This window comes from Panthera pardus, unplaced genomic scaffold (assembly GCF_024362965.1).
Source record: "Panthera pardus isolate Hobbes unplaced genomic scaffold, ASM2436296v1 HiC_scaffold_13, whole genome shotgun sequence".
NCBI classification, from domain to species: Eukaryota; Metazoa; Chordata; class Mammalia; order Carnivora; family Felidae; genus Panthera; species Panthera pardus.
In genome coordinates, this window is record NW_026526688.1 from 153413988 (window position 1) to 153426299 (window position 12312).

At 35.6% G+C, this 12312-nt stretch overlaps 1 pseudogene; it reads left to right on the top strand.

Annotated features, from left to right (window-relative positions):
- The first annotated feature begins 719 nt into the window (after positions 1-719).
- Positions 720-1196, top strand: LOC128776437 (peptidyl-prolyl cis-trans isomerase NIMA-interacting 4-like; annotated as a pseudogene).
- The last annotated feature ends 11116 nt before the right edge of the window (positions 1197-12312 follow it).

The window sequence follows — 12312 nt, forward strand, 5'->3', positions numbered from 1 at the left end:
TTAGTATATTGTATGTAAATTTCAAAGAATATAATTTTGTTTTTGCTACTGCTTGATAATAATGCACTAAATTGAATTTTTTAGAAGAATATAAGAACTGCTTCCATATATAAATACAAAAACAAATGCTTAGGTATGTCAAATATTAACAAAATCACTCAATCATTTATAGAGTATCCTCTCCTACCACTAAATGTGATTTTTATGACTAGGTCTTTTATTATATTACAGTGCAACTACAGTTGACATTTTGTAGGAAACTGGCTCTATAAAAATTGATTTAATATCCCCTCAGAGCTTTAAGTTAAATCTCATGAGTTGTAACTTCTTTTTATTTAAAAATACTTTATCACTGAACTACTTGGAAATTGTACAGCAAAGGGTTAGATCAGTAGTTCTGGTTTGCCTAAACACTGCACATCCTAAACTTCTTCAAGAATGGCTTTTTAAATTCTTTTTTTAAATATAATTTATTGTCAAGTTAGCCAACATACAGTATATACAGTGTGCTCTTGGCTTTGGGAGTAGATTCCCATGATTCATTGGTTACATATGACACCCAGTGCTCATCCCAACAAGTGCCCTCCTCAATACCCATCACCCATTTTCCCCTCCCCAGCCTGCCCTCCCCACCCATCCCCTCCATCAACCCTCAGTTTGTTCTCTGTATTTAAGAGTCTCTTAGAGGCAACTGAAGCCTTTGACAGTACAGCTGCAAGATTTGAAGATGCCGCCCAAGGGAAAAAGCAGTTCCAGGAAAGGGGGGGAAGGGGGAGCAGCCTCTGGGAGTGACAGTTCTGACAAGAAGGCTCAGGGTCCCAAAGGTGGTGGCAATGCAATAAAGGTCAGACACATTCTGTGTGAAAAACATGGGAAAATCATGCAATCCATGGAAAATGGATTCAATTTTCAATTTAATGGATTTTCAACATGGGAAAATCATGCAATTCCATGGAAAATCCATGGAAAAGTTGAAGTCTGGAATGAGATTCAATGAACTGGCTGCACAGTATAGTAGAGATAAAGCCAGGCAAGGGGGTGACTTGGGTTGGATGACCAGAGGTACCAAGGTGGGACCATTTCAAGAAGCAGCATTTGCCTAGCCTGTAACTGGGCTGGATAAGCCTGTGTTTATAGACCTTCCAGTTAAGACAAAATTTGGATATCATATTATTATGGTTAAAGGGAGAAAATAAAATTGTATGGAAGACTGAAAAAAAAAAGAGTCTCTTATGGTTTTCTTCCCTGTCTGAAACTATTTTTTCCCCTTCACTTCTCCCATGGTCTTCTGTTAAGTTTCTCAAATTCCACACTTGAGTGAAAACATATGATATCTGTCTTTCTCTGACTTATTTCACTTAGCATAATACCCTTCAGTTCCATCTATGTTGTTGCAACTGGCAAGATTTCATTTTTTCTCATTGCCAAGTGGTAGGAATGGCTTTTTAAATTTTGTTTAATTAATTTATTTTTTTATTTTTTAGAGAGAGAAAGCACAAGTTGAGAAAGGGGCAGAGAGGGAGAGAGAGAGAGAGAGAGAGAGAATCTTAAGCAGGCTCTACTCTCAGGATGGAGCCTGATGCCAGGCTCAATCTCATGACCTTAATATCATGACCTGAACCGAAATCAAGAGTTGGGCACTTAACCAAACGAGCCACCCAGGCGGGCACAGGAATGGCTTTGACCAGCTCCTGAGAGATAATCTCTGAACCCATGGGATGCCTTGGTTGATAAGAATATCTTTTATGGTACAGCCACAGTGGAAAGTAGATGGAGGTTTCTCAAAAATTAAATTAAAAATAGAAATACCATATGATCTAATAGTCACACTGCTGGCTATTTACCTAAAGAAAATGAAAACACTATTCAAAGAGATATATGCACCCCTATGTTTATTGCTATACTATTTATAATAGCCAAGATATAGAAGCAACCCAAATATTCATGTATAGGTAAATGGATAAAGAAAATGTGATATATAAATATATATGTGATATATGTGATATATGTGTAACTGATATATATATATATATATATATATATATATATATATATATATGTTTGTGGAAGACAAATACCATACAATTTCACATAGTGTAGAATAAAAAAAACCAAATGAATAAAAACCAAAAAGCAGAATCAGATCTATAAATATTGATGGCTGCCAGGAAGGAAAGAGATCAGGGTGGGCAAAATGGAAGAAGGGGAGAGGGTAACATGGGCTTCTAGTTATGGAATAAATAAGCCATTGGAATAAAGTTACAGCATAAAGAATATAGTCAATGGTATTGTAATAGTGTTGTATGGTGAAAGGTGTTAGCTATGCTTACGGTAAGCACAGTAAGAAGTATAAACTTGTTAAATCACTATGTTGTACACACAAAGTTAATCTAATATTGTGTGTCAACTATACTCAAATAAAAAAGAAAGAAAAGAAAGTCTTTGTATAACTGAAGACTTAGCTACTTGAGATAGTTTATACTAACAATGTGACTTATGGCAAATAACATTTATGACAATGGTATTATACACTCTGAGCAGCTAAGATTCATCTCAAACAGTTGGTTTAACATCTGAAAATAATGGAATATACCACATTAACAGAATAAAGAACAATAACCCCATGATCAAATAAAGAGATGGTGAACAATCATTTGAAAAATAATACATCTATTTGCTGTAGAAACCCTCAATGAGCTAGGAATAAAGGGATTTTTATCCACTTGCCAAAGTGTATCTATGCAAATCCTACTGCTAACATCATACTTAATGGTGAAAGACTGAAGCCTTTCTCCAAATGTAATGAACAAGGCAAGGATGTTTACTTTTTTCATCTCTATTCAACATTGTACTGCATATTATTCTAGCTAGCACATTAAGGCAATAAGAATAAGAACAACAAAATAATTTTTTTTTAATTTTTTTACATTTATTCATTTTTGAGAGACAGAGCACAAGCAGGGGAGGAGCAGAGAGAGAAGGAGACACAGAATCCGAAGCATGCTGCAGGCTCTGAGCTGACAGCACAGAGCCCAAGGCGGGGCTCGAACCCACAAACTGTGAGATCATGACCTAAGCTGAAGTCAGATGCTCAACCGACTGAGCCACCCAGGTGCCCCAGGACAACAAAATAATTTAAAGGCATGTAGTTTGGAAAGAAAAAAGTAAAACTGTATTTACTAACAGAATATATAGTGCATGTAAGAAATACAAGGAATACACACAAATTACCATAATAAACAAATTTAGCAAAGTCACAAAACACAAGTCCGTCATACAAATAATAGTTGTATTTTTATACACTAGCAAAAACCAATCAGAACTTGAAATTAAAGAAATTATTTCATTTGCAATGGTAATAAGATAATAAAAATTTATAAAGTATCATTAAAATAATGAAAAGATAAGCCATAGACCAGGCAAAAATATTTTAGTTTTCTTTTCTTTTCTTTTTGTTTCAAGTTTTCATTTAAATTCTAATTAGTTAACATATAGTGTAATGTTGGTTTCAGGAGTAGAATTTAGTGATTCGTCACTTACATATAACATCCAGGGCTCATCACAAGGGCCTTCCTTAAGCTCATCCCCCACCCACCTTCCCTCCAGCAACTTCTGTTTTCTATAGTGAAGAGTCTTCTATGGTTTGCTTCCCTCTCTCTCTTTCTTTTTTTTTTTCTCCAATGTTTACCTGTTTCCTTTCTTTCTTTCTTTCTTTCTTTCTTTCTTTCTTTCTTTCTTTCTTTCTTTCTTTTAGCAGCAGGCAAAAGTTTATTAGAGTATAAGATTAGAAAGTAAGAATAGTAGGAAACCTCTGTTTCATTTCTTAAATTCCACATATGAGTGAAATCATATGGTATTTGTCTTTCTCTGACTGACTTAGTTCACTTGGCATAATACAGTCTAGCTCCATCCATGTCATTGCAAGTGGCAAGTGTTTGTTCTTTTTTATGGTTGAGTAATATTCCAGTATATACAGTGCTGCTATAAACATTGTGGTGCATGTAACCCTTCAAATCAGTGTTTTGTTTCCTTTGGGTAAATACCTAGTAGTGCAATAGCTGGGTCATAGGCTAGTTCTATTTTTAACTTTTTAAATATTTTCCAGCAACATTTGTTAAAGAGCTTATCTCAGATCATATAAAGAATGCTTACCTTTCATGAGTAGGAAGACAAATGATACAATTTACAATAGGTTCATATGAATGATTAATTAGCACCTAGAAATATGATGGATTACTTTTCAGAGCATTATGTTAAGTGAAAATGGATTCAAAAGGCCACATTCTATATGATATCATCATAGAGCATTTTGTAAAAACAAAAATCTAAAGATAATAGTTGGATAAATACTTGCTAAGGGTTGAGAGTAAATGGAAGGATTTGTCACAAATGGGCATGAGGGAGATTTTGAGGGGGTAATTGAACTGTTCTATATTTTGTTCATGTAGCTAGTTGTGCAACTTTATATATTTTTAAAACTTACAGAATTTTCTGGGGCACCTAGGTGGCTCAGTCAGTTAAGCATCTGACTTCAGCTTGGGTCATGATCTCACTGTGCATAAGTTTGAGCCCCACGTTTGGCTCTGTGTTGACAGCTCAGAGTCTGGAGCCTGCTTTGGATTCTCTCTCTTTCTCTCTCTCTCTCTCTCTCTCTCTCTCTCAAAAATAAATAAACACCAAAAATAATTAAAACTTACAGAACTTTCCAACAGAAAAATATGAGTTTTATAATATATATTCTGCCATGAAATTTTCAAAAGTCACTTACTAAAATCAAATAAAACCTTTGTAAAATAATGCTTTTAAATAATATTAGAATTTCAATTCCAATTATGATGTAAAAATGTACAAAGGACTGTTGCCCTAACCCTAGCAATGTGAGAAAGCTCCATAATCTACAAATCCATAGCTTTCCTTGAGTGAGCCAGTTGTGAGTTGTTAATTAACCTAGTCAATTGAATTCTAAAGGATGATAGTCCCCGCAGAGGTGAGACAGGACTTGAACTGTTTCTTTCATTTTTGGCAGATTGTTGAAGGAAAACACGGTAATCATAGAAGCAGGTAGGGACAGCTTAAAAGTTTAAGATATTTTAGATGCTGAAAGTAACTGTCAATTTGTTTAGTTTCCATGGGAACTTCAAACAGGAAAAATCTGAGGTCACTGACAAGCTTCCTTCCATAGGCCTCCATGGATACTCTTGATAAAGATAGCAGGTAGGTCTAGAGATCAGTGTGGCACATGGACACAGAGCACTGTCTGCTCCCCAAATACCTCTTTTAAGAGAAATAAACGCTTCAAGAAACTGTGGGAAAAGCAGCATACTCTACCACCACCAATGACGAGGCAAAGATCCATTGCTATGATAGAGAAAGAAGCTATATCCTATGGAGAAAGAAGTTAATAGATAAACAAGAAAAAAGGAAAATTCCTGTCCTAGGAAAAAGCAATAGGCAACTGAAGGACTAGAAGGAAAACAAAAAACAAACAAACAAACAAAAAATCAAAAAAACCTTCAGTTCCAGGGAGATTGGAAGCCACCTGAAGCAGGAAACTCCCTTACCCTTTGCCTATCCCAAATTTCACTGCCAGTGAGCTATAATTTCTGCATTATTTCTAAGAAAGTTTGTCTACTACTAATTCAAAAAGATATTCTCCTAGTACATTCTCCTAAAGAGGTTCATATTTTTAGCTATCTTTTTAGGAGATAGAGATGGAGCTGTCTCTGCACCTCAAATTAACTTCTGTGTATAATGTGAGAAAGATCCTAGGATCATTTTATCATTGATAGATAACCAGTGGCCCCAAAAGTATTTGTTTAAAATATCTTCTCTTTCAAATTGGGTTTACTTTTAGCACCTTTATCAAAAATCCAATGAGTATTGGGGGAAAGAAGGAAGTGGGGAATTTCTATTCAATAGGTATAAAGTTTCAGTTTTGTAAGATAAATGAGTTCCAGAGATCTGCTATACAGCACTATACCTATGGTTAGCAATTCTATATTGTACACTTAATATTTCATTACAAAGGTAGATCTTATTAAATGTTATCACAATAAAAAAGGTAGATGAGTGGGTCACCTGGGTGGCTCAGTCAGTTGTGTCTGACTCTTGATTTCGATTCAAGTCATGATCTCATGGTTCCTGAGTTCAAGCTCCATCTCGGGCTCTGTCGTGACCGTATGCAGCCTGCTTCAGATCCTGTTTCCCTCTCTCTCTCTGCCCCTTCCTTGTTCATGTGCATGCTCTCTCCCTCTCAATATATATATAAAAAAAGGGACACTTAAAAAAAGTCAAAAGAGTAAAATTGTGGCTCTATTCTGGAGTGTTCCATTAAGCTATGGAACCATGGATTAGTGCCACACTACTTAATTACAGTAACTTTATAGTAGGTATTGTAAGTGCTTTTTAAAAGATACTTATTTTAAGAGAACTCTGAGTATTCTAGATCCCCTGCATTTCCATCAAAAAAAGAAGTCTCTGTCTTAGTAATTGACTAGAAAACTGAAAATTTGTTTATGATACAAGGCAGATAAGCAAATTACATGGGATCACCAGATGTTACCAAAAGTTATTTTTGAGGGAAGATGTTCATGTAAGAAACTAAAATAAAAGATTCTGACAGAGAATAATGTCAACATTTCCCTAAGCAACTAGCCCAGATAAGCAGGATTGACTCTTTTTCACATTCCAATTTATAGATGTTAGTTTTTCTGTTGTTTTTAAGCATAACTTCAAATAATTTGATTTTTTTCTCTCATAATTACTAAGTTAAACGGCTTATAAAACTATTTTTGTCCCTTTGCATTTTCATAAATTTTAATTATTTTGGTGGCAGAAGATAGAAAATGCAAAAGTGGGCCACGACCACTTCATTTTATGCACATTATAATTGAAGCAGTTTCAGAGTTGTTTTTTCTATCCAGTTGAAAACTGTGGCCTTTGATTTTGCCCCGAAATACAGGAATCATATTTATGTCCATAAACTGAGATCACATGGTCTATGAAGAATGGTAAATACAACGAAAACAAACTAATACGCACATGAAATACACGGGGCTTATTTGTAGGCTCGTTACCCATCTCCCTTACGATGAGGTTAAAGCTTAGCTTACAGACTATTCAGAGAAACTGCAAGTAGATGAGCTTTTCAGAAATGGCCAGCAAACAGCCTTGTTCTGAAAATGTACCTCAGTGCCCCCAATTCCTTGGCCTCATCTGTTCTCACATTTGGGAGATAAATGAGTCATATGATGGCATTGGAAGATTTTCTGAAAGTATTTATTTGGACATTTATTTTGAGATACCTCCAACTAATGTATTGTGTGAACGAATCTAAAAGTTTAGCAACATGAGCTGGCAGGAAATTTACCCTGTCCAACACTTAGGGCACCTATTTAGCCTGGGTGGTAAACACTCTTATTATCACTGTTACATTTGAGGTAATCAATGCTTAGTTATAGCTTAATTAAATTTCTTAGAAACCTAAGATGGGTAGGTAATAACCTGAGCACTGAGTTTGCTCTAACTCTGGAAAAATTGCTCATAAACATCACAGCATACTTCCCTTACTTCTGTAAAAATAACGTAACTTGCAGGGTCCTAGATTAATATGCCTTGACTTTCAGGAAGTGGCACATTCTTAAGGGGGTTGCTAGATATAACAGATTAGAGAAAAATGAAACTTTTTCAGCAGAGAACCACAAGAAGAAGTTTTTGAAATAATAATCATGGCCGAGGAAGATGGGGCTTCTATTGAGACAACCATAAAATTGTGGATATATTTTTATCAGTTAGAAGAAATTCTTAATTTCACAGACATTCGTAATTATATATCTATAATAATAGACGTGTAAGATCTGAAAATTTATTTAAAAAGTCAATAATATTTCTGAATTGAAGAATTTCACATTCTTCATTTTTGTTATCAACAAATTTCAAACTACTACAAAAGAAAGTAACCAAGGAAAACAAAAAAAAGATAAAATTACCTTTGTGTATCAGGGTTCTCCACAGAAACATCACACTGTGTTACCTTTAGATAGATTCTCATACGGCAATAAGGTATCGAAAATAAAGGGAAATGGAACAATTTAATACAATCCCTTTTCCACGTCCACTGGTTCTATTTTTCATTTCATCATATAGTACACTTAGTGTGTTGAATTAAATGTTAGATGTCAAATAAATATGACATGAAGTCCTATATAGTCTTACCAATTAAGTTTTTACACTTGTTTTAACAATCCTCTCTGGATTCCAGAAGCACTCTATGCAATAATGAGATATTTTGCTTTTATACATTTTTAAAGTAATTCCAAATCCCGCTAAGCTTTGAATAGGACCCAGAACAAGGATTATCCCTATTGTCTTTTTTTCCCAGTCAAGATTTTTTTTAAGTAAATAGTTGTAAATTGTAACATTAAGTATTAGCAAAATGACTCTGTCACAGTGTGATGTATGTGAGCATTCTGGAGTCACAGAGCCTGGAAGTGCTATAGTTAAGGATCCAGGACTCAGTGCCAGAAAGGGACTATGCTCTGTAGCTACAGCAATAGCTACCCTATGCTAACCAGACTGTTTATGTATCAAATTTTGGGCTGCAACTTTTTTTCTTTGCTTCTGGTCTAGTTGGTACCCCCAAGTTTAATTTACCAAATATTCATTTTTGATTAAATTAGAGTCCTGATATGCAAGTATCAGAGCTTCTTTTAAGAAATGTAAATATTAATACCCTCTGCTTTCTAGTTAAGACCATCTTACCCACAAATGTGGTATACAGCACCAAGTAATATACAAATGAGAAAAATATAAATGAGAAAAAAATGGGCAAAGTACCACCATATAAGTGAGAAAAAGTGGGCAAAGTACTCACCTGCCTATAAAATGACAAATAAAAAGTTCTCAAAGCCTGAGAGTGTATAAAGAAATTGTGTAAAGTCCTATGTGTAATACAATATTTCCCAAGGAATCCATATTCTTTAAAAATCTTTCAGGCAGTGAAGAGTGGGAAATTTTCTGCATGCTCAATAGCTAGGACAGTCAATACTCTTTTGGAGTTACCATCAGGGGAAAAAAAAAGGTAATGATTGCAATTTGACAGAGAATAAAGCTGATGAATAAGCCAATTTCAAAACCTCTCAGGCTAGTGGTAAATCTCCTGATCTAAATTAAATGGTATAAGTTCCACACTGCCAGACAGAACAATATTATAACTCCTATTTATTTTTATAGCACATTTCACTTAGATTTTTACAGGATAATATCATAAAAAATTTTAAATATGTGAATTATTTTATTGATACAAAAAGATCACATATTTTGAATAAAAATGTCAAAATCCTGTTCTAAATTACATTCCATATATTTTATTTTGTAAACTTGGATATTGATGCTCATATTTTTAAAGAACAAATAAGAATAAACTGGTACATCTTAATGACTACATCCTCTTTGCATATTTCTTAGCTCATTGCTGTGATACTAAGTAAGTGAAAATTTAAAAAGGAGCAAATAAATAAAACTCACTGGAGGGAGCTTGACAGTACATTACTTAACTCCTCATGAATCCCTTAGAAATGTCTAATATCAAAAAAGAAAAAAATGAACGAAAGAGGTGATTTGTAAAACAGCACTTCTGTTTCCCCCTTTGATCTGAACATGCTATGTAAGTATATCACATTCTGCAAGAAGTTATACTTTTGATGACAAACCATTGTATTAGAGTTCTCCAGAAAAACAGAACCAGCAGATATATTATAAGGAATTGGGATGCCTGGTGGTATAATTCTAGACTGAGTCCAAAGGCCTGAGAACCAGGAGAATGATGGTATAAGTTCAGGAGAAGACCAATATCCAGCTCAAACAGTCAGACAGAGATAACTTCTCCCTTTCATCACCTTCTTGTTCTTCTCAGGTCCTCTAAGGTTGAATGATGCCCACACACATTAGGACAAGCCATCTGTTTTCCTCAGTCTACCAATCCAAATGCAAATCTCATCCAGAGATATCCTCACAGACATACCCACAAACGATATTTAACTCAAATATCTGGTACCTCTTTCTCCCTCCCTCCCTTCCTCCCTTCCTTCCTTCCTTCCTCTTTTTTTCTCTCTCCCTTTATCTGCTTCTTTCTTTCTCTTTTTGTCTTTCTTTCTCTTTCTTTCTTTCTTTCTTGTCATTTTTTTCTCTTTCTCTCTGCCTTTCTCTGTTTCTTTCTTTCTTTCTTTCTTTTTTTCTTTCTTTCTTTCTTTCTCCTCTCTTTTTTTCTCTCTCTCCCATTCTCTGTTTCCTTCCTTCCTTCCTTTCTTCCTTCCTTCTTTCCTTTCCTTTCCTTTTTTCTTTCTTTCTATTTTTTTTTAGGTTTATTTATTTTGAGAGAGACAGAGACAGCAAGTGAGCAAGGGAGGGGCAGTGAGAGAGAGGGAAAGAGAGGAAATCCCAAGCAGGCTGATCTGACAGCAACCTGGGGCTTGAACTCACAAAACTGTGAGATCATGACCTGAGTGGAAACCAAGAGTTGACGCTTAACCCACTGAGCCACTTAGGCTCCTTTCTTTCTTTCTTTCTTTCTTTCTTTCTTTCTTTCTTTCTTTCTTTCTTTCTTTCTTCCTTCCTTTCTTTCTTTCTTTCTTTCTTTCTTTCTTTCTTTCTTCTTTCCTCTTTTTTTCTCTCTCCCTTTCTGTTTCCTTCTTTCCTTCCTTCTTTCCTTCCTTCCTTCCTTCCTTCCTTCCTTCCTTCCCTCCTTCTTTCCTTTCCTTTTTTCTTTCTATTTTTTTTTTTAGGTTTATTTATTTTGAGAGAGACAGAGACAGCAAGTGAACAGGGGAGGGGCAGTGAGAGAGAGGGAAAGAGAGGAAATCCCAAGCAGGCTGATCTGACAGCAACCTGGGGCTTGAACTCACGAAACTGTGAGACCATGACCTGAGTGGAAACCAAGAGTTGACGCTTAACCCACTGAGCCACTTAGGCTCCTTTCTTTCTTCCTTTCTTCCTTCCTTCCTTCCTTTCTTTCTTTCTTTCTTTCTTCCTTTCTTTCTTCTTTCCTCTCTTTTTTTTCTCTCTCTCCCTTTCTGTTTCCTTCCTTCCTTCCTTCCCTCCTTCCTTCTTTTTTCTTTCTTTCTTTCTTTCTTTCTTTCTTTCTTTCTTTCTTTCTTCTTTCCTCTTTTTTTCTCTCTCCCTTTCTGTTTCCTTCCTTCCTTCCTTCCTTCCTTCCTTCCTTCCTTCCTTCCCTCCTTCTTTCCTTTCCTTTTTTCTTTCTTTCTATTTTTTTTTAGGTTTATTTATTTTGAGAGAGACAGAGACAGCAAGTGAACAGGGGAGGGGCAGTGAGAGAGAGGGAAAGAGAGGAAATCCCAAGCAGGCTGATCTGACAGCAACCTGGGGCTTGAACTCACGAAACTGTGAGACCATGACCTGAGTGGAAACCAAGAGTTGACGCTTAACCCACTGAGCCACTTAGGCTCCTTTCTTTCTTCCTTTCTTCCTTCCTTTCTTCCTTTCTTTCTTTCTTTCTTTCTTTCTTTCTTTCTTTCTTTTCTTCCTTTCTTTCTTCTTTCCTCTCTTTTTTTTTCTCTCTCTCCCTTTCTCTGTTTCCTTCCTTCCTTCCCTCCTTCTTTCTTTTCTCTTCCTTCCTTTCTTTCTTTCTTTCTTTCTTTCTTTCTTTCTTTCTTTCTTTTCTTCCTTTCTTTCTTCTTTCCTCTCTTTTTTTTTCTCTCTCTCCCTTTCTCTGTTTCCTTCCTTCCTTCCCTCCTTCTTTCTTTTCTCTTTCTTTCTTTCTTTCTTTCTTTCTTTCTTTCTTTCTTCTTTCCTCTTTTTTTCTCTCTCCCTTTCTCTGTTTCCTTCCTTCCTTCCTTCTTTCCTTCCTTCCTTCCTTCCTTCCTTCTTTCCTTCCTTCCTTCCTTCCTTCCTTCCCTCCTTCCTTCTTTCCTTTCCTTTTTTCTTTCTTTCTATTTTTTTTTTTTTTTTAGATTTATTTATTTTGAGAGAGACAGAGACAGAAAGTGGGCAGGGGAGGGGCAGTGAGAGAGAGGGAAAGAGAGGGAATCCCAAGCAGGCTCTGACCTAACAGCAACCTGGGGCTTGAACTCACGAAACTGTGAGATCATGACCTGAGTGGAAACCAAGAGTCTTGACGCTTAATCCACTGAGTCACTCAGGCTCCTTTCTTTCTTTCTTTTTCTTTCTTTCTTTCTTTCTTTCTTTCTTTCTTTCTTTTTCTTTCCTTCTTTCTTTTTTTCTTCCTTTTCTCTTTCCTCCCTTCCTCCCTACCTGCCTTTGTTCTTCCCTTCTTCTTTTCTTTCTTTTCCTGCCAAA